At 39.4% G+C, this 23,533-nt stretch overlaps 1 protein-coding gene across 1 annotated transcript in view; it reads right to left on the bottom strand.

Annotated features, from left to right (window-relative positions):
* The window catches only part of LOC125240642 (nuclear hormone receptor FTZ-F1 beta), a 143,047-nt gene extending 119,649 nt beyond the window's left edge, over positions 1–23,398 (bottom strand). The window contains exon 1 of the mRNA XM_048148638.1: positions 23,038–23,398. The gene's annotated coding sequence lies outside the window, so the exon portion shown is untranslated. The remainder of the gene's footprint in view (positions 1–23,037) is intronic.
* Positions 23,399–23,533: the final 135 nt, after the last annotated feature.

The raw sequence follows: 23,533 nt of genomic DNA, 5'->3' as shown, positions 1-23,533 counted from the left end.
CTATAAGTTGAGTTCTTCAATTTTTTAAGTTTTATTTTTTTATGGTGAATCTTCTACGAGTACCCGCAAATGACCTGTGTATCTTGATTGAGCAACGTCTTGTGAAGGTATTCACAAAGTGGCATCGTAAGGACCCGATCCCAAGTATTTTTTTTCTGCCTTCGACATAGGACCATAAGTTGAGTTTTTAATTTTTTTAAGTTTTCTGCTTTTGTGGCGAATCTTCTACGAGTGCTCGCAAATGACCTAGGTATGTATCTTGATTGAGCAACGTCTTGTGAAGGTATTCACAAAGTGGCATCGAAAGGACCCGATCCCAAGTATTTTTTTCTGCCTTCGACATAGGACCATAAGTTGAGTTTTTAATTTTTTTAAGTTTTCTGCTTTTGTGGCGAATCTTCTACGAGTGCTCGCAAATGACCTAGGTATGTATCTTGATTGACCAACGTTTTATGAAGGTATTCACAAAGTGGCATCGTAAGGATCCGATCCCAAGTATTTTTTTCGGCCTTCGACATAGGACCATAAGTTGAGTTTTTAAATTTTTTAAGTTTTATATTTTTATGGCGAATTTTCTACGAGTGCCCGCAAATGACCTGTGTATCTAGATTAAGCAACGTCTTGTGAAGGTATTTACAAAGTGGCATCGTAAGGACCCGATCCCAAGTATTTTTTTCGGCCTTTGACATAGGACCATAACTTGAATTCTTAAATTTTTTAAGTTTTATTTTTTTATGACCAATCTTCTACGAGTGCCCGCAAGTGACCTATGTATCTTGATTAACCAACGTCTTCTGAAGGTATTCACAAAGTGACATCGTAAGGACCAGATCCCAAGTATTAAGTTTTATTTTGGCAAATGGCTTAACTGTCTGCAATCAGCAAGGTTTTCCGAAGGTATTCACAAAGTGGCATCGTTAGGACACGATTCCAAGCAATGTTTTCGGCCTTTGACGTAGGACCATAAGTTGAGTTTTTCAAATTTTCAAGTTTTATTTTTTTTCGGTGAATCTGTTTCGAGTGCCCGCAAATGGCTTAACTATCTGCAATCAGCAAGGTCTTATGAAGGTATCCACGAAGTGGCATCGTTAGGACCCGATTCCAAGCAATGTTTTCGGCCTTCGACGTAGGACCATAAGTTGAGTTTTTAATATTTTCAAGTTTTATTTTTTTTCGGCGAATCGGTTTCGAGTGCCCGCAAATGGCTTAACTATCTGCAATCAGCAAGGTCTTATGAAGGTATCCACAAAGTGGCATCGTTAGGACCCGATTCCAAGCAATTTTTTCGGCCTTCGACGTAGGACCATAAGTTGAGTTTTTCAAATTTTCAAGTTTTATTTTTTTTCGGCGAATCTAGTTCGAGTGCCCGCAAATGGCTGAACTGTCTGCAATCAGCAAGGTCTTATGAAGGTATGCACAAAGTGGCATCGTTAGGACCCGATTGTGTTATGAATGTATGCACAAAATAGCATCATAAGGTCATCATGCAGGAGCGTAAGTTGAATTTTTCAAATTTTCATTTTTTTTTGGCAAATCTAAGGAGGTCCTAACGATTCTAATATGTGAACAAACGTCAACTTATGAATATCTGTCGATTGAGATCAAAAAAACTTGCAATAGGTGGTTTGGGGTGGCTAGCGTGAAGACAGCCACCCCACTTTGAAAAAAAATAAAAAAATGAGGAATAGGGTCCTAACGATTTTAATATGTGAACAAACGTCAACTAATGAATATCTATCGATAGAAATCAAAAAAACTTGGAAAAAGTGGTTTGGGGTGGTTAGCGTGAAGACAGCCACCCCACTTTGAAAAAAAATAAAAAAATGAGGAATAGGGTCCTAACGATTTTAATATGTGAACAAACGTCAACTAATGAATATCTATCGATAGAAATCAAAAAAACTTGGAAAAAGTGGTTTGGGGTGGCTAGCGTGAAGACAGCCACCCCATTTTGATTTTTAAAAAAAATGATGTTAGGATCGGGTCCTAACGATTTTACCTACTGAACAAACGTGAACTAACGATGAACTAACGATTCCGATATGCCATTTGCGGGCAAAAAAAATGGGGTGGTCAACTTCACGAGCATAAATTTAGCACCATAGCAAGTTGGTAACACTATAAGGTACCTGCTCCAGCAGACGTTGAGTCACTGCAAACCTTATGGTAGCACCACAGAATATATAATAGTACAAGTACAGAAGGCCCACTGCTTTGATGTTCACGAAATGCCGCCTTTTAAATACCTACAAAATTCTTACAAAGAAACGAGCCGCACGTGCGCGGCGTCCCGTGATAGGGTTACCAATGGATTCAAACGAATTAATACTCACATAAAATGTTATACTAATATATTCAAGTCTTGGGTACTTTCTAGGTATATATACTGTATATATATATTTTTGTTCAAGTTCTAACATCACAACACAAGCCTTATTGAACTTTTCCGTGGGACTTAATCAGTAGTAGATCTGTGTAAGAATGTCCTATGGTATTTGTTTTATTCAATATGTCTATTTAACTAAATATTATTAGCATTTCACACGCGGACATCGCTTGCAAAAACCTCGCGACGTAAATTAACAATAGAAAGTGCGAACGTGCATTCCGTGAGAACGCGCGCCACCCCTGAGTAGGCCGCGAACTCGCGGCCGCCAGGATGTACTTGTAGCGCGGCGATAGAATCGCGGAGTGAGCCGCCCCTGGTAGCACTAACTAGTCTCTCACGCCAAGTAATGCCAGTTAGACATGTCATTCTTTGGTGGAGGAATAGACGTACAAAATTTTACACCTCAAATCAGCGGTTCTCAAAAAGTTTGTACAATAGCCACGTCAGCATATTTTAATTGATCCTATTTTCTTACCAACATTTAGTAATATCAGTCGATTTTCGTAAGATATGTGCGGGATAATTGTTATAATTAAGAATATAGATACTAGAGAACCTTAATGACCAAATAAAACTAACTAAAATCACAGAATATATAATAGTACAAGTACAGAAGGCTCACTCCTTTGATGTCCAGAAAATGCCGCCATTCTAATTTTTTACCTACATTAACAAACGGACCGCACGCGAGCAGTCGACATTGAATTTTATTGCGCGGCACGAAGGTCGTCACCACTGAATGGGCCGCGAATTCGCGGCCGCCGACATGTACTTGTAGCGCGGCGATAGAAGCGCGGAGTGAGCCGCCCCTGCTAAAATCTAAATTCATGAAATAAATCTCAATTAGTAACAAAAAAAGGAATAAATAACCTAACCAGAAAATTAAAATTTTGAAAAAACCCCCGACCGCGACCTAGTGGACCGATTTTCATGAAACATGGCTAAGAACACTCCCGACTAACACAGCTTTCAAATAAAAAAAAACTAAATCGAAATCGGTTCATCCGTTCGGGAGCTACGATGCCACAGACAGACACACACACAGACAAACAGACAGACAGACAGACAGACAGACACGTCAAACTTATAACACCCCTTCGTTTTTACGTCGGGGGTTAAAAAAGACAAATTTAACTTTTTCCTTAATTTTTATACAAACTTTTTGAGAACTGAAATTGGTAACACCGGGTTCTAGTTTCAAAAGACGTAGTAGTTTAAAAATGTGCTAATTTTAGCACCATAGCAAGTTGGTAACACTAAGGTCCCTGCTCCGGCAGACGGTTGAGTCACATCCGCCGATAGCAAGGTCACCGGCCGGCCGTACACACACGAAAGTAGTGAGAGTACCAACGTCTACCGTGGGCTTTTAACGTGTTACTCGATAGCGAGTCACGGAAAGTGACGACCGGTCTGGCTCAGTCGGTAGTGACCCTACCTGCTGAGCCGCGGTCCTGGGTTCGAATCCCGGAAAGGGCATCTAAGTATTTGTGTGATGAGCACAGGCATTTGTACCTGAGTCATGCAATGCAAGTTACTTATATTAGAAAAAAAAATGTTTTCTCAGTTTTCTGACGTTTACACTATCAAGTAACGAATTCTAACCACAAAATTAAAATTTTGACAAAACCCCCGACCGCGACATCGTGGACCGCTTTTCATGAAAAATGGCTAAGAACACTCCCGACTAACTCAGCTTTCAAACAAAAACAAACTAAATCGGGATCGGTTCATCCGTTCGGGAGCTACGATGCCACAGACAGACAAACAAACAGACAGACCATTGTAAATAATTAACGGCTCTGTTTGATGCTTATTAGGGCCGATCTGACTGTGGTACTCAAGAGGGCTTTTACTAATTGGTGTGATGATTAACCTAACCACAAAATTAAAATTTTGAAAAAACCCCCGACCGCGACATAGTAGACCGATTTTCATGAAACATGGCTAAGAACACTCCCGATTAACTCAGCTTTCAGAAAAAAAAAATCTAAAACGGTTCATCCATTCGGGAGCTACGATGCCACAGACAGACAGACAGACACGTCAAACTTATAACACCCCGTCGTTTTTACGTCGGGGGTTAAAAAGATACTTTCCCCTCACTATAGCGAGGAAACTACAACGCAAAAAATGCGTTTATCACTGCTTCCAGTAGTTCCACAGGTGGTAAATCATCTTTATTACTAGATTCACCTACTTTTATCAATTTTAAACCAGTTAATTTGACTTTATTCAAGGTCAAATTACTTTACCCACTAGTGGATAAAATGCGTTTTTACCCGCTGGTATTAAAGGACAAAACACGTGTTTCCGAGCTAGTGAGGGGAAAAGATACATGTGCCGTTGCCTCTGTAGAGGTACTTTGGTCGTTTGTCACGTCTATCAATTTTAGATTACAAAATTATATTTTTTATCCTTACTTAATTGAAACCACCCGAGAAATACCACGTCAATAAAAGTTTTATATTTATACCAAAATTTTCCCAGTAAGTACCTTCTAAATTAAAAAAAAAAACCGGCCAAGTGCCAAGAGCGTGTCGGGCCACGCTCAGTATAGGGTTCCGTAGTTTTCCGTATTTTTCTCAAAAACTACTGAACCTATCAAGTTCAAAATAATTTTCCTAGAAAGTCTTTATAAAGTTCTACTTTTGTAATTTTTTTCATATTTTTTAAACATATGGTTCAAAAGTTAGAGGGGGGGGGACGCACTTTTTTTTCCTTTAGGAGCGATTATTTCCGAAAATATTAATATTATCAAAAAACGATCTTAGTAAACCCTTATTCATTTTAAATACCTATCCAACAATATATCACACGTTGGGGTTGGAATGAAAAAAAAATATCAGCCCCCACTTTACATGTAGGGGGGGGGGGGGTACCCTAATAAAACATTTTTTTCCATTTTTTATTTTTGTACTTTGTTGGCGTGATTGATATACATATTGGTACCAAATTTCAGCTTTCTAGTGCTAACGGTTACTGAGATTATCCGCGGACGGACGGACGGACGGACGGACGGACAGACAGACATGGCGAAACTATAAGGGTTCCTAGTTGACTACGGAACCCTAAAAACAATTTAAATATGTACATTTAAATTTGGTTGTTTGACGCCCAAATATATGTAAACAACTAAACACGCACAATAGTGTTTAGATAATTCTGACCACCTCGCCCGCCCCCATATATCTGACGGCAATCGTACTACGTTTGAATGAAATTATAAGTCTCGTCGATAGCAAGGTCACCGGCCGCACGCACACATACACACACACACACACACTGTTAACCGATTGTACACTTTATGTTAACGGTTTAAGGTTGAACAGTGATGAGTGAAGAACGCTTGCCACTCAGACGCACGGGGAAAATATACTACCCAACAAACAAAACATCCTTATAAAATCAATCTATAAGGGCTAAACACTCATAGTAGTTTTAAAATAGCATTCATTATGCCAGAGTTCCTTATAGCGGCTCATTATAAGAGAATTTGGCCTAATAGTACATTTACTCTTATAATTTGGCCATGTACACGTTAATAAGTCAAATTTATATGACTGCAATAAGGGTTTAAAAATATTTACTCTTATAGTAGCTCATTATAAGAGGATTTGGCCAATAGTACATTTACTCTTATAACTTAGCCATGTACACGTTAATAAGTCCAATTTATATGACTGCAATAAGGGTTTAAAAATATTTACTCTTATAGTAGCTCATTATAAGAGGATTTGGCCAATAGTACATTTACTCTTATAACTTGGCCATGTACACGTTAATAAGTCCAATTTATATGACTGCAATAAGGGTTTAAAAATATGTATTCTTATAGAAGCCATTTAAAATGCCTTTTCGCTGTATAATATTCAAAGCACTATAAAAGCTTTTGTTATGGCCAATTATTCTTATAAAAGTAATGCATAAGATAACTATGATGCTTTATGCCTCATAGGAGCATATTATAAAACGTCTATCCAGCAAACAAATTATAGCATTTTATAAAGTGTTTAAAAGAATTAAAGCAATACATTTTCTCTTATACAATAATTATAAAGGCATTATTCTTGAAAGTGTCGTATTAAAAGTTTTTATAAAACTTGATTCGTCATTTTGAAAATCCAGCGAATGTGAACAATCTGATCCCAACTTATCGATTAGTGGTTCCGTAGAGGATGCCATTATGGAATAATTATAAGAATATGCAGGCAAGCAGCAGTGACAGTAATACAGGTATATCGTTAAATGATGAATTGAGTTTGGATTTAGCTTAATAATTATAGTTTTTGTTCTTATTTAAGGTGTCTGTAGCTCTGCGGTGAAAAATGTTAAGGTATATACAGCGGGGCCGCGGGGCAGATCTCGACTGGAGGGCAAATGTAACTGGTCCATTATTTCCATGTTTTACAATGTTTACATTATTAAATAGAGTGTCCACCGGTTATACCAGACTAGCATGCACTCGGAGGTGGCCAATTATACATAACTGAGCGTATAAGAGACTATTACCAAGGCACTCAGTTTTTTTATCCATCAGTACCTAGTAATATTAATTTTTAAGATTAACTTTATTAGAATAAGTTCCAAAAGTGTATTCCTTACTTTATGGACTTTGGTCTGAAATAAAAAAAAATCTTTTATTGCGGATTATCATTGTGAATGTTGGACGATCTGAATAAGTGAATACAATATTCGGCTATTTTAAGAAGAAACCGATTTTATATGTAGTCCTTTTGGGACTAAGACAGATTAAAATTGAGGATAAATAAAGACAAACTCACTGTTTTTAAGATATTTATTTATGTGCAACGAAACCAAACCGATACAAGTAACTTTATAAGATTAATATTTTCAGTTCTATTGCTCACGATGTTGCTGTTTCAATGAGTCTACATACTTCAAAGTATTAATATATTCTTCAGAGCGCCTACACGGTGGTAGAAATTGTAATTAACCTATCAGTAAATTTCCAAAATAATAAGTACCTTTCTTTTATCGAGGTCTTCATCAAATTCACAAAAGATATATTGATTTTCGTTTTCTTGTTTTGAATTATCAGCGCCATCTTTGCTTGGTGTGATTTTCTTACAACCTAAACTATTTCCTGCGTTCTCTTCCATTTTGCATGTTTTTTGATCCACCACTCCGGGCTTATTTTTGGGTGTAAGTAATGATTGTGACCGATTTTCTCCATCAGAATATGTGCCGTTTTGTAGTTCATTTGTAATAAAAAAAAAATATTTAATTGAAGTCTTAGGCTAGGCTGTTTATAGTTATCGACACAAAGTCCATTGTGATGGCGGTACTGAAATCGTCTGTGGTTTTCAATAGCACTTACTTACTAAGAGGAGGAGAAGAGTTGTCATCTTCACGTCACTAAAAACGGCTGACTATGTATCTCATCCACAGATTCTGTAACAATAACCATAATAATAAATATCAAATAGAGTATTTGACTCAGCATTTACAATAAATCAATAGGAAGTAATAAAATAAGGCACCAGAAGATTAAATATTCCGAAGCACAAGTTTGTTTTAAATTGAAAATTCTAGGTATAACTTCCTAATGAAATATTGAAAATATCAGTATTACCTGACATGCTGCGGACTACACGGTTTTATTTTGTTCTATGCCGGTTAATCGAACCAAACCTTTATCAAAGCGTTCCCCAAAATACCGGTTTAAAAAGAACGGTCTTTCGAACAAAAATGCAATTTCAAAGTTTTGCGCCAAGTACATGATAACTAGACAGCGGATTTCAGGTAGCGATTTAAATATTAATATGGATATGACTAGTGCAATTTTTTAAATACATGTCATGTAGTTTATAATCTATTATTATTACCTACATCGCACACCACAAACTTCACTGAATAATTAGATTAAATTAATGTTATTTTTTCAACAAACTACATTTAAAAAATTAGTATTTTATTCTAAATAATGGACTTTCAATTTAAATATATATAAGAAGCGAATTATTTTCATTTTTATATTCTTTGAGCCATAATAGAAGTTTTTACTGTGCAATGCGCAGAAGAAATATTACAGAAATAAGTATAAATAAATATTTTTTTTATTTTTATTTATTATCATTATAATTTTTGCCCAATATTCACAAAAGCATCCAAAAAGGGTTTTACTTTTATGTTCCCATACATTTTTTCGTGTGTAGAAAAAATAATAAATATTGTATGCGAGTCATATTCATATTAATATTTAAATCGCTACCTGAAATCTGCTCTCTAACGATAACGTTATGAATTTTTAACTGGTATCCGTTACAAATATTTAACTAGATGGTAAGGTTCGGGATTTCACTAATTGTGAGAAGGAACCCTAAAGATATATAAAATGGCGAATCTTAAGTAACACCGGTGGCTATTATAAAGTTTTTACTCTTATAGAGTATTTGTAAATGATGTGCTTACTGCTTTTACTCTTATAACAGCCTTGCTCAAGACATGTCAAAATTAATTAACCGCATTTTTAGTACAAAACCGTTGAAATACAAGGGCGCATTAATAATACAACACATTTTATATCACATTTCACCATGAAATTGGATTCCCACACAGTTTTCATAATAAATAAGCAAATAATTGTAATATGTAAAAGTTAACTTACCGTTTACTAACTTGCAAAATGGATGACTTGATGATGATGTACACATAAATCACTACGAAAAGCACAATAAACTTTTAAAACAGCATCCTGTTTCGCCGTTATGAGTTTTACTCCCTTATATCTGATGATCACAAAACGTGTACAAGAGCTATTGCCCTTATTAAAGCTTTGAATATGATTCTTACAAGTATAATTGCCTTTATTAAAGCTTTAAATATGATTCTTATTAGTACATTAGCCTTTTAAAAGCACTTATCTTGCCATTATAAGGTTAACTTTCTTATTGCATGCCATAATAAAGCACGTACAAGATAAGAAAGCTAATAATATAGCAACTACAAGGGAGATATAAGGTTTTTGGCCTTATAAGGTGTGCCCAAATGCCCTCTTGTAAAGGGTTTACAAGGTTATTATAAGAGTACTATTTTTGGCATTATAAGCCACTATAAGACTAATTTTTGTTAGTTGGGTATTGATTGATTGTAAACTTTATTGTCAAAATATAAAGTTTATTTTCTTTTTTCCGTTTTGGATGCGGAGGGCCTACTCCGAATACAGAAGTTCGAAAATTGCGGGCATCTTTCTCTGTCACTCTAATTAAGTGTAAATTTGAGTGAAAGAGACGAATGCCCATATTTTGTGTATTTTGCTGTTCGCGGTAAACCCTCAGACAGGGGGATGATTTAGGCTACATTTAAATATGTAATTTATAAGGAAGACCTAAGGTCCACTTTTCACATTGGATGCGGAAGGCTTTTGCGTGTGAGCGAGACGGGTTATGTGCATTGCATAGCGCTTTTTCGTCAGTTAGGTATAAGAACAGTCGGAAGCTAGCATACAATAAAAGTTGCACTCATTATTTAAAAACAAACCAAGTATTATTTATTTATTTTCATTGCTAATTAATTGTTTTTGAAAAAAAATTATATATTGAGTTGTTTTGTACGTAGAACTTCTCAGAGCTGTAATTTTTCTGAAATAAATAAAATGATTAGTGGGCATTTTCAGAAATTGAGACCCAAAATTAGTGACAGTTAACAAAAATTACCTCTATGTCAGTTTTGTGAGGTGACGGACTTTCGTACCTCACTGGTTGGCTCAAGTTTGATTTTTGGTAATTTTTTTTAATAGTTAGTCAACCTACCCCTATAGTCAACTAGCCCCGGTCTTCCCTACCCTGGGCCTTACGCCGTGTCTTGCGTGGGCGACGGTCGCGCGACCGTCGCCGTCGCGTCTCATACTTCCATATCGATAAGGTTTGATTTCGTATACGTCGCATCGCCGTCGCGCGACCATCGCCGTCGCGCGACCATCGCGCGACCGTCGCCCACGCAAGCCACGGCGTAAGTAACCTTTTACCACGAATTGGTGACATAATATTCGCTAACGTCTGCATAACATACTTTTCAGTACAGATGGTGTTTTTTTTACGCACTAGTGCGAGAAGTGGTGCATTATATGCCAGGTCGAAACTTCGGAGGCTCATCTGTACTGAAAAACGTCGTACGATACATACACTGCGAAAAGGAAATTCGTAACTCGTGTCGATTTAAAACACTCCCTTCGGTCGTGTTTTAATTTATCGCCACTCGTTTCTAACTTCCTTTTTTACGCACTTGTATCGTAATGTACTATTATATCGAACATGCTCACTATGAGAATTACTCATCTTAATAGAGTTTCGTAGACTTTTCAGAATATTGAGACATTCAAACTCGTGTTATTAATGTATTAATATAATTAAACAGCTGTTATTAATGTAATTAATTAGCCAAGTATAACCGACCGGTATAAAAAAACCGCAAAAACTCAGTCAAAACAAGTCTATTTCGGTGAAAAAATCTCGAGGCCGCACCGCTTACATTATTGGCACTGCAACGGACAAAAACATATTAGGTATATTGACGAATTAACATGTTAAATCTCGATAGAGTAATTAAGACGCTACGGGAGTTATGCCTATTTTCTTACATTACTTTACTAAAAATTATTAAAAAAAATTGTTTAAATACTTATAAAAAGCTCTTTTATTTGATATTGTAACACAATATAGTTCTAGAAACTTTGATTTTTAATTTTAACTTTTACCCCCCAAAAGTGGCCCCTATAATTGAATTTTCTTAATTTAAATTACTGTCCGTCTTTGGGTCACAGCCATATGTGTGCCAAATTTCAAGTTAATCAGTTCGGTAGTTTCGGAGTAAAATGCTGTGACAGACGGACATACAGACACACGAGTGATCCTATAAGGTTTCCGTTTTTCCTTTTTGAGCTACGGAACCCTAAAAATAGCAAAAAAATCAAAACGGTCCGACACAGATAAAAATAATAAATAATAATACTCTGTGTTGAAATAATCATTGCTCTATCTTCAAAAACCAGGGAGGAAATAGTCGAGAGCGTTTGTATGGAGAATTGACCTGTATCGTATCGTCTTAAATATAAGTATTTTTGTATAAAATTGAAGTCGTACGCATTTTGCACCGATGTTCTATGTATGTAATGCACCATAAGTTTATGTTTTCGAAGGAATAAGGAGTCAGCGTCAAATTAAAGGATCAAACAACGCTTCAGAAGTAACTAGCATTCTGTAACGTAAAAAGAATAATTAAACTGACATTTCTAAAACTTTGCTGTCTGTGCTTTTCTTATCACTAAGACCAAAAACCCCAAATTAAATTAGATAGATTGCGTTGTTTTATCAGTCACAGCACAAAATGCACATGCCAAGTTTCATGTAATTTAAGTAAGTATGTCATTTTAACATCAGAGCGAGTCGGAATAATTTCAATGGAAAAAATACAAGATTACGCCTGTATTGTATGGGATATCGGTTCCACATCCGATATCGGATGGGATAATGTGAAAACGCACAGGTTGAAAGTATATGGGAGCTTTTTGGTGACAATATCGTATGGTATGACTTATGTATTTGTAGTACAAGTCCTAGCAATTTAATTGCAAAATGCATGCAAAACAAACGTTGCGGAATCTATTTCAACACAGCTTCGTAACTGGAAAACTAACCCAATACCATAAACTAACTGTCCAGGCTGAACTACTAAATTGTGGTCACTAGACCAGAATAGATCGTACTAGCCTCAGAACTGTATTTAGAAGAAATAAGTTAGTATAGAATAGGATAGAAATCATTTATTCAGGCAATACATCAGTATAAATAGCATATAGCATAGCAGTAAAACGCATAGGGTAAAAAGTTGCACAAATTCAAAAGTAGTAATAAAGATGTAACGCCGTGGCTTGCGTGGGCGACGGTCGCGCGACGGTCGCGAGACGGCGATGCGACGCATACGAAATCAAACCTTATCGATATGGAAGTATGAGACGCGACGGCGACGGTCGCGCGACCGTCGCCCACGCAAGGCCTAAAAGACACGGCGTAAGGCCTAAAATGGTCTCCACTCAGCATTGCAGCTGACACGGCTAGCGTAGTCAACAGCGCTGGTTTTCTGTGGAACCAGCGGCAGCGGGTTCGGCAGTTCATCTATAGGGGCTGAGCGTGTCGCACTTTGTACTAATCATGGGCGATGGGCTGGCAACCTATCATAGCAATATCAGAATTTTCAATTTCCTAATTGCCAAGATTGCACTAAAACTTTTGGCGTTTGCATGTGCAAGGCAGAGGCCATGAAGCGGTGCTCTGCCTTTTCGGAATACGCATGAGTTTATGTACAAATAGAAATATTTTGTATGTATGCAGTATCTAACAAAACCATAGGAAACAGACGCAATGTGATGTGGACCCCCGTTATTAAGAAGACCAAAGGCCGAGGTTCGCGTTGCGTCAAACGTCTTTTTTTGTCTTTTTTTTTTAAGCAAAAACAGAATTATAGTAAAAGTGTCCAAAAGATTTGTCGCTTCGATAGAACAGTAACCCTACCAAAAGATAGAAGTTGAATTTTTTACATACATATTCGCTAGTGCCCTAAAATGCTCTGTCAAATAGGAGGAACCCTAATGTCACCAGAGACTCAACAGAGAACGTGAAGGGGGCAGCGTATCATTCGGTGGAAGGGGGCTTTCAGACGTATTTTATTGAATGATGCAATTAAACTGTCGATTGCAGGCTCTGTTACCGGTTTTTACCAGTTACCCCATTTAGGAAATACAGGGTGTCCTAATAAAAGTAATAAACTTCGATATTTTTTAAGGAATTATTTTCCCAACTTTATAATTAATTAATTTTTTGCTTCAATGACAATGACATGATAACTAAATTAAAACAAAATAAAAAGGCACACTGTTGACATTGTTGACCTGTACGTTATGTTTGTTTAATATAATTACTAAATATGTACAGTCGGTTCATCTTTACTTGTCCTATCATGTAAACAAACGAAACGTCAAATATGATCAAAGACAATTACTAGTGATTGGAAATGTCGATAAAATGATGTATTAACGATAATTTGTAAATAAGCGCTGCTAACGTCATCTGAGGATATTCAATTTTACGTCACACAATATCTATTGAAAAACCAAAATTTAATTAGGTTTCGTCGCATTTGCAACAATCCTATGGAAAAGGCTAGTACAGTATTCATTTTATACTTAGTACCTAACATTAACATTAATACAAAAAATATACTGATAGTAAAATATTTATTGTAAAGAGGTAGGAAATAAAACGTAACAAAGTCGGTTAATAAATCTGATAAATTATTGTAATTAATTTCAACGCATTTTTTCCAAGCTATACAAACTCAAACGTTAATATCGACCGTTCATAATGATAAGTTGTCATCTCAACATTACGAGTCATAGACAATCTAGACTTCGTAATGTCAGGAGTTTTTGATGTCATCCGTTCGTAATTACAATTATTGATGACAATCGTTTTAGAAATGATATTTTTCAGTGGTTTTTTGATTGATTTTGTGGGGTCGGAATTTACCTCTTGTATATAATTTGTATTTTTATAATAACCTTTTGTAAATTTCCGTAGGTAAGTAATTCGGCAAACAAATAATGTATCAAAATTTCAGTATACATTTAAATTTTATTACTCGCGGACAGACCGACCTTTTTATTATATAGATAGCCGCCCGCAGGCGCAGTCGGTTCTTATGGTATCTAGGATACCGTTGTTGACTTTTTTCCATGTCAAACAGATAGATACATTTAATTTTCTTCTCGATGTTTATAATCTCATTTCTCCTTCTATAAATATTGATGTGAAGTAAATAATAAACCGCGCTACATTCAAGTTATCCAGTGCATATTATTTACCCTACCGCATCTACACTGGTGACCACGTAGAACACTGAAAATGAGTGATAACGAGAACGGTGAATTCGAAACGCCACCGACGAGCAGCAAAGCAATGAAAGGTACTCCTGATATATCTACGGAAATATATCGCATTGGCGTAAAAGTTCCCATATTTTGGCCGGAGAAACCTGCGGTATGGTTCGCTCAAATGGAATCTCAGTTTAGCGTTGCCAATATTACAGCCGATGCAACCAAATATAATCACATCGTCGCGCAGCTTGATTCGCAATACGCCGCCGAGGTGGAAGATATTATTGTTTCACCACCAGCTACCGACAAATACAAGAAGATTAAAGAGGAGCTAATCAAACGACTCTCGGTGTCCCGGCAAAAGAAGGTAAAGCAGCTACTTAGCCAGGAAGAGTTGGGCGATAGAAAACCTTCCCAATTTCTCCGTCACCTACGTCATTTGGCTGGCCCGAATATACCTGACGAGTTCCTTATATCTATCTGGACGTCGCGCTTGCCTAACAACTTGCAATTTGTGATCGCATCGAAGCCCAATGATCCTATTGAAGAGCTCGCCGAGTTGGCTGACCGTGTCCACGACATAGCAACTCCTCAAGTAGCAGCAGCGTCTGCGCCTGATTCACAAATGGCTATCCTCATGCGTCAAGTGAGTGAGTTGACTAATGACATGAAAACGCTGAAAAGTCAGTTTAATAGTGACAGGCCGTCGCGATCAAGATCGCGCGCCTCCAGCAGGAAGCCTCGCAACCGCTCCAGCTCTCAGAGGTCGCAGTCAAGTTACCGCAAGTTTCCCGAGTGCTGGTACCATGCGAAGTTCGGCGAGAAGGCTACAAGGTGCGTGAAGCCGTGCGACTATCAAGCGGGAAACGAAAGGGGCACTCGATAATGGCGACCGCCGTTTGCCCTCGTCCCGGTCGCATATTTGTTACGGACCAATTAACGAAGATACAGTTTCTCGTGGATACTGGTAGCGACGTCTGTGTCTTCCCGAGGTCCGAACTTAAATATCGGCGACAACCAACCAACTATGAGTTAGCCGCAGCGAACGGCTCACCAATAATTACTTACGGCTATATTCACTTAGTCTTGAACCTAGGCTTGCGCCGCGACTTTGCTTGGCAATTTATTGTTGCGGACGTGACTAAGCCTATAATTGGCGTAGACTTCCTGTCACATTATGACCTTCTCCCTGACTGCAGGAACAAACAGCTGATCGACAGGATGACTAGCTTGTGCGCCGTGGCTTTGCCTGGATGTTCGACGGACGAAATTTCATCAGTGAAAGTGGTGTCGGGTGAGTCAGATTATCATCATATACTACTTGAATACCCCGACATTACTCGACCACTTGGCGTTCATCGCGTGCCAAAGCACAACGTCCTCCACTTTATTAGGACTACTCCAGGGCCTCCTGTGTCTTGCTCTCCTCGACGGTTGGCCCCGGACAAACTGAAGATCGCCAAGGAAGAGTTCTCTACAATGCTACAAAGTGGAATAGCCAGACCTTCAGAGTCACCTTGGTCTTCTCCGCTGCACCTGGTTCCCAAGAAGAACAACGGCTGGAGACCCTGCGGTGACTACCGGATGCTCAATGCCAGGACTATTCCAGATAAATATCCTATTCGGCATATACATGACTTTGCCCACAGCATTTCTGGTTGTCAGGTCTTTTCAACCATTGACCTTGAGAAAGCGTACCACCAGATTCCCGTGAACCCAGAAGACATCCAGAAGACTGCCATAACTACACCGTTTGGCCTCTTTGAGTTCCCCTATATGACGTTTGGACTCAGGAACGCTGGCCAGACGTTCCAGCGGTTCGTGGATGAGATGGTAAGGGGACTAGATTTTTGCTATGCCTATTTAGATGACTTTCTGGTATACTCTAAAGACGAAGAAACTCACAAAGAGCACCTGCGCCAGCTGTTTGCCAAGTTCCAGCAGTACGGCATGGTGGTTAACATCTCCAAATGTGTCTTCGGTGCGCCAGAGGTAACGTTTCTAGGCTACAGCATTTCAGCTGGAGGTACCAAGCCCCTCCCATCCAAGGTCGATGCCATCAAAGAATTCCCTGTTCCAAAGAATGTGAGGGAGTTGCGCAGATTCTTAGGGATGGTTAACTTCTACCGCAGATTTATCCCTGGAGCAGCAGCGACTCAGGCTCCACTTCACGCATTTTTAACCGGATCTGCAAAACCTTCTCATCCCGTCAACTTTAGCGCTGAAGAACAGGAGGCTTTCGAGCGTTGTAAGGACAGCTTATGTCAGGCTGCGTTGCTAGCGCATCCGAATAGTCAGGCTAGGCTGGCCGTTGTCACAGACGCTTCTGATACTGCCATGGGCGCTGCACTTCAGCAGTATATCGACGGAGAATGGCAGCCCCTGGCGTTCTTCTCCAGAAAATTGAGTCCCGCGCAACGTAAGTACTCACCGTACGATCGTGAGCTTCTGGCCATATACGAAGCACTAAAATACTTCAGGCATATGGTTGAGGCCAGAGACTTCACAATCTACACGGATCACAAGCCGATCTGCTTCGCGTACAACTCGCGCAAAGATAACTGCTCGCCCAGACAGTTCCGGCATTTGGACTTCATAGCGCAATTCACAACTGACATAAGACACATTTCTGGTAAGGACAACGTGGTGGCAGACACTCTGTCGCGCATTGAGGAAGTCGCACAGCCGATCGATTTAGAAAGACTAGCGCAATCTCAGGCGACAGATCCAGAACTGCAAGAGCTTTTACAGAGTGATACTTCACTGCACCTGAAGAAGTTCAAATTGCCAGGTATACAGAGCGAGCTGTACTGCGACGAAAGTGACCAGACACTTAGGCCTTATGTCACAAAGGAGTTCCGAAGACAAGTGTTCCAGAGCTTGCACTCCTTTAGTCACCCTGGTGCCAATGCCTCCATTAAGCTCGTCACGGACCGGTACGTTTGGCCAGGCATCAACAAAGATTGCCGCGAATGGGCACGTACCTGCTTGTCATGTCAAAGAGCCAAGGTCACTCGCCACGTCTCTGCGCCACTTGGGACATTCAGACTTCCGAGAGCGAGGTTCATGCATGTACATATAGATCTCATTGGCCCCTTGCCAGTGTCTCAAGGTTTCAAATACTGCCTCACAGCCGTCGATCGGTATACACGTTGGCCTGAGGTGGTACCGCTACAAGAGATAACAGCAGAGGCCGTAGCCAGAGGACTTCTACACGGCTGGATATCACGGTTTGGCTGTCCTAACGACATCGTAACTGATCGAGGCAGACAGTTCGAGAGTTGCCTGTTCAAGCACCTGTCAGAGTTGGCCGGCTTCCAGCATCGTCGCACAACAGCCTATCATCCTGCGTGCAACGGCATCGTGGAGCGTTTTCATCGCCAGCTGAAAGCTGCCATTACCTGTCACGCTACTAGCAACTGGGTAGACACATTACCTTTGGTCCTGCTCGGTATACGTAGTGCGTTCAAACAGGATCTCAACGCTTCGACTGCTGAGCTCGTATACGGAGAGCCGTTGAGGTTGCCCGGAGAGCTGTTACACGCCAAGACGCCTGACGACACCATTGACGTGACTGATTATGTCGCACGCCTACGTAAGTTTGCCCATGATCTCACTCCAGTGCCGGCGTCACGCCACACCAGCAATAGACGAGTCTTCATCTACAAGGATCTCAAATCTACTAGTCACGTGCTGCTCAGAGACGACGCGAGTCATCCACCACTGCAGCCCGCGTATACAGGTCCGTTCGAAGTGCTCGAAAGAGGTGATAAAGTGTTTAAGTTACGTGTGCATGGCAAAAGTGTTACAGTGTCTGTGGATCGTATAAAACCAGCATATATGTTGGCTGATCTGCCAAATGTTCCTGTCCCATCCATTCAGCCTACTCCAGAGACCCAAACTACGATCAAAAAGACCAGATCAGGACGCACGGTACGTGTTCCTCGATTTTTATTGACTTAATTATTTTCCAATCGCCCTTGACGGTCTCTGGAGGGGGGTGATGTGGGGTCGTAATTTACCTTTTGTAAATTTCCGTAGGTAAGTAATTCGGCAAACAAATAATGTATCAAAATTTCAGTATACATTTAAATTTTATTACTCGCGGACAGACCGACCTTTTTATTATATAGATAGCCGCCCGCAGGCGCAGTCGGTTCTTATGGTATCTAGGATACCGTTGTTGACTTTTTTCCATGTCAAACAGATAGATACATTTAATTTTCTTCTCGATGTTTATAATCTCATTTCTCCTTCTATAAATATTGATGTGAAGTAAATAATAAACCGCGCTACATTCAAGTTATCCAGTGCATATTATTTACCCTACCGCATCTACAATTTCAATACTTTGTGAGTTTATTTAAGTGTATAATAACATTTTCAGTGATAACATTTTCAATGTGCAATTCCAGAGAAAAATGAGATAATGTTTTCCAGCAGTATTTGTTTACATGATTGGACAAGTATGGTTGAACTGGGTATAGTATATGTATTAGGTAGGTATATTTTACAATTTTTACTCTGTTCGAGGTTCTGAACTAACCGTTTTTATTTACTCGTAAAGCCTTACCAGAAATATATGACTATTGTCAGGAGGGCGCTGTTATTCTGGGGTATGGGATGACAGTTCAGTTTAATATGAAGAAAATAGTTCCAATGGAATTCCGCAACATGGCGCGTAGTACAGGTCAATTCACAAGAGCTGGCACGAATGGAACGAATGTTTGAATGAAAATATGCATGTGTGTGACAGATTAACCAATAAAATGGTGGCTCTTGACAGTTACGACTGTATACCAATACAGGTGTCACTCACACAATCAAAGTTTCGTTCGTTCCATTCGTGCCAGCTCTTGTGAATTGACCTGTAATATATTTCAGGTCAGGCTTTAGTTGTTGTGCGACAGTACTATTATGAAAATGTGAATGATCTATAATACGAATGAAAAAATATGACACTATATCTCGCCCTTATGTTTATGTGATTTTCGATCATATAAGGGTCTCACGTGCACACATATCCATACTATACTAATATCATAAATGAGAAAGTGTGAGTGTCTGTTTGTTTGTCCGTCTTTCACGGCAAAACGGAGCGACGAATCGACGTGGTTTTTTAAGTGGAGATAGTTGAAGGGATGGAGAGTGACATAGGCTACTTTTTGTCTCTTTCTAACACGAGCGAAGCCGCGGGCAAAAGCTAGTTATACATAAATCACATCAGATTAGGGGGGCTAGCCGATATGCAAAAATAAAAAAGTTTAGACTAAAATTATAAATTAATTAAAACGAAATAATAAAACGTACAATTTTATAAAAATCTAGTTAGTCAAAAAGCTTCAATGGACGTGTCTTCCACGGAAGACCAGCGTCAAGAATCGAGATCCATAAGTGGTATCTTGACATTAAGCTGAGTGGAAACCCTTTCAGTGACTCTTAACAATAAATTAGTCGTACTCGTACTGTCTATGTAATTCCTAAATTTAAGCGTTTTCTGAATAAATTTCTTCTCTCTAAATGGGACTGAGCCGGACACATTCTGCCGCATGCCAAACGACCTGTGGGCCAAGAAAAGTACCGAATGGATACCAAACATAGTGCGGCGTGACGGCAGACCGCGAAGGATATGGCGGCTCGATCTTGACGTCTTTTGAAAAGATTGGCCAAACATTGCCTTAAACCGAGACGCTTGGAATAGAGGGAGGGCCTTTGCCCAGCAGTGGGACACAACAGGCTAACAAATAATAATATTTTTAGATTCAATTGTCTTAAAGGCCTCTGCGCTGTTGGCTTTGGCCCCACGCACGCCTTCCAAATGTCGACGAATGAAAGAAATATAAATAATAACATCACCATTCCCCATCATGAGAATCTCGTGAAAGCCGAGGACAAGTCCAGTAAGTACCTAGACTTGGCTCACGAGATTACCGCCATGTGGGATGTTGATTCGACGATCATTGTTCCGATAGTCGTTTCAGCGAAAACGGTCTCATAGCGAAGAGTCTCGATCAACATCTTAAAAGACTCTCGCTAGGTGGCTGGATCAAGGGCCAGATGCATAAGGCGGTGATCTTGGACACGGCGCGGATAGTCCGTCGGTTCCTCTCTCTGCAAGCCTGCAGCCCTAACCACCGGCAGCTTGGGCCCTGTCCCGCTGCTGGCGGCACCCTAGGTTAGGTTTTTTATAATGTGTTTATATATTTTGTATTGTTTTGTAAATGTTTTTATATTTTATTTTTATATACATATTGTAAATACCTAGCCTAAGAATGAAGACAATAGTCAAAAGCTTCAACATAAGCTTTCATAGCCTCTTATTATACAAAGTTATCCGAGTACGCTGTCGCCTCCGCCTAACGGTACAGTACCGTATTAGTATGCGATAGTTCTAATATTAGAACAGGGTAGAAACTAACATGAACGATTTCATAACTTATTTTTATATCATCATTGCAGACGGTTTATGTTATAACATTTGAGAGGCACCTTTTCGGTGACTTAACAGACCTATGCGAGACCGACATAGTCTACCACAGGACTGATAAGAGAAGTTGGATCAAATTGGCGCTGAAACAACTTCGAGTCGCTTGTTTCTCTTATCAGCAAGTGCTTTAAACCATGTCTCATCCTCATCACAACTTTTGCGACCCTCCACAACGCATTTTTTTTTTGTTATCTAATCTTAAATCTGCGGGGGCCCTCCTTACGGATACACATCGACCCATCGGGATCTTTAGTGCGATTACCCCCTACGATCCTAAGATCCTTCAGCTATTCAGGAGCTTCTCCACCACCTCCACGTATCAGATGATGAGGCACATGGGTAGCTCTCTGAAGTCCTTTGGTACCAGGTAGCCTGATCTAAAGTTCTTCATTCTTTGTCTGGCGAGGGCGTGACATTCACACATCAGGTGTCTGACGGTCTCTTCCTCTTCGCCACACGTGCGACAATCAGTGTTGTCAGCGTGTCCCATCTTGCCCAAAATACCTCTGACCCCGTAATGGCCTGTGAACACCCCGGAAACGTTAATCTTTGAGTCGCGGTTTTACCTGGGCCCTGGATCCATCCTGTATACATATAATTTTATTTTCGCTAATGACAGTAACATGAAGTAACATAATAAACGAAGGAGCTGTTTGGAATTTAAAAAGATACAGGATGGGACAAAATATACAAGAGGACTTTTTTTCTTATAATTTTTTTCTAGCCTCTATCTTTGAAATGAAAGGAAACAGTGAATTATCTTTTGGGTATTGTCTCCTTTAAAAATATCCAATCGGTACTTATTTATGCTAAATATATATATGTATGTATGATAAAACAACGATTATTGGTAATTACGATACTCCCTTACTGTGTGTAATTAAAAGTTCGCTGAGTAGACTAGTCTGGTTTAGACGACTAAGGTTCTTTTATTCACAACTTTTTGTAAACCGTCTATACTTTTAAAGGATATATTATATTAGTCACAGCGGATTTGAAACTGGTTCTTCCAGTTCTGATCAGAAATGCTTAGACGCTGCAAAACTAATGACAATCAACATAAGGAGACATTTGATAATCGTGCGTATAACGATATAAATACGAATCGCTAATGGGGCGATATTTATTTCGTAGCTGTTTTTTTGTTAGTTTTACATTCAATATGGCTAGGTTACAGATTTATGCTCTTAACATACAATTACTGGAGTACCCTTTGACATATTTGAGCATAAAATGCCAGCCGAAAGGAAAAAAATTAAGTAATTTATGCTGCTAAACGAAGAGATGAACATTTTTATAAATGAATAGCTCATTTTCAACATATCACACAAGGGAATTTCTTTATAGTGTTTTTTTGCACATTGTGCAAATTTTCTGACAGATTATGAATGAGCAGTCGAATGGCTATGCGATACATCGCTTTAATAGTAACTTAAGGAGGCAGAATTGTGTCTAATTTTTTTACTGCAGTTGTAGAGTTCTCGTCGATGAAAATTTTTAATTCAGATAAACGATTGTAGTTTTGTTTAGTTTTCGATTGGATTTTTAAGTAAGAACAGTCATACAAATATTGTGAACATATTTCCGGTCCACCCTGTATAGACCCGCATAAATAAATGTGTCTGTTTGTTTGTATGATTGTAGTGATACCGTGTAAGTAGCTTCTAGTGTTCTATAATGTAGGAATATTTTATCTTGGCCAAAATTATGTGTTTAAATCGTTAACTCAAAGAGAACGTTATATTTTGCAAGGTTATTTACCTTCGTTTCTGCCAGTAAACTGGTTAAGGCTGTAAGGCTACTCAATATAAAATATTGCATCATATAGGTTGCATTACAGATAGCAATCGTTAAAACCTGTAAAAGTACATTCGCAAGGCAATACACATTAAAACATGAAAGGAAACATTTTGGTACAAACTCGACCTTTCAAATAGAATTCAAATAAGAAAAGGTAAAAAATACTTTCGAAGTTAGGGCTCATGCTTGGTACAGTCAACATTGGTTTTATAACGAACTTAGTACAAAGCACTTAGTATTTTTTTACCTTTTACTCGTGTGCGTAAAACAGGAGTGCCCCGCAACGGGTGTGTCTCGACAAAAGTAAATAGCAGGCGACGGGGGTGCTACGCTACCCTTGTCATGTGACGACACGACTCGACCTTCAGTCGGCGCACCGACCTTGAGCGGCGCTCGGCCGCGGGTCAGAGGTGAATGCACTTCCCCGCGCTCCGCCCCCCCCGCCGCCCAACGTCTAACGCCACCACTCACCTCGCTTCCGAACATTCCAGCTGCTAAACTCCCGACTCGCAACGCCGAGCTCTACTAGCCAGCACCCACCCGACAGGTCTCGCCACGACGCGGCACACCTTTCCCATTAAATGCCACCGACAAGTATATTGACATCGACGCCAGACAGTTTCGACTCGGAAAGTTGTTTACCGGCCACACACGCGCACGCGATATATTAAAGTTAACACGAAACTTGGGAAAAGAAAGTTGTATTCACACAAAATATAGATTTAACAAGGAAAACATTGTATACGGCGAACGGCGAGCGGCGAGTGACTACGACACAACGTCCTCCCGTCTCCGCAAAACAAAGCGGAATGAACTCAGTCAAGCGCACGAACGTGACATCTCGCGAGTCGCCGCTCCGAAAAGGAATAGTTTGGCCACCTAGCGGTGAAATTGCGTTTTACAATGACATCCCGACGAAATATTTTCAACGCGTTGAACTCATTACTCCATAGATGGCAGTATAGAA

This window comes from Leguminivora glycinivorella, chromosome Z (genome assembly GCF_023078275.1).
Source record: "Leguminivora glycinivorella isolate SPB_JAAS2020 chromosome Z, LegGlyc_1.1, whole genome shotgun sequence".
Taxonomy (NCBI): Eukaryota; Metazoa; Arthropoda; class Insecta; order Lepidoptera; family Tortricidae; genus Leguminivora; species Leguminivora glycinivorella.
Note: the sequence above shows the minus strand (reverse complement) of the source record. Positions and strands in the feature narration are given on the sequence as shown.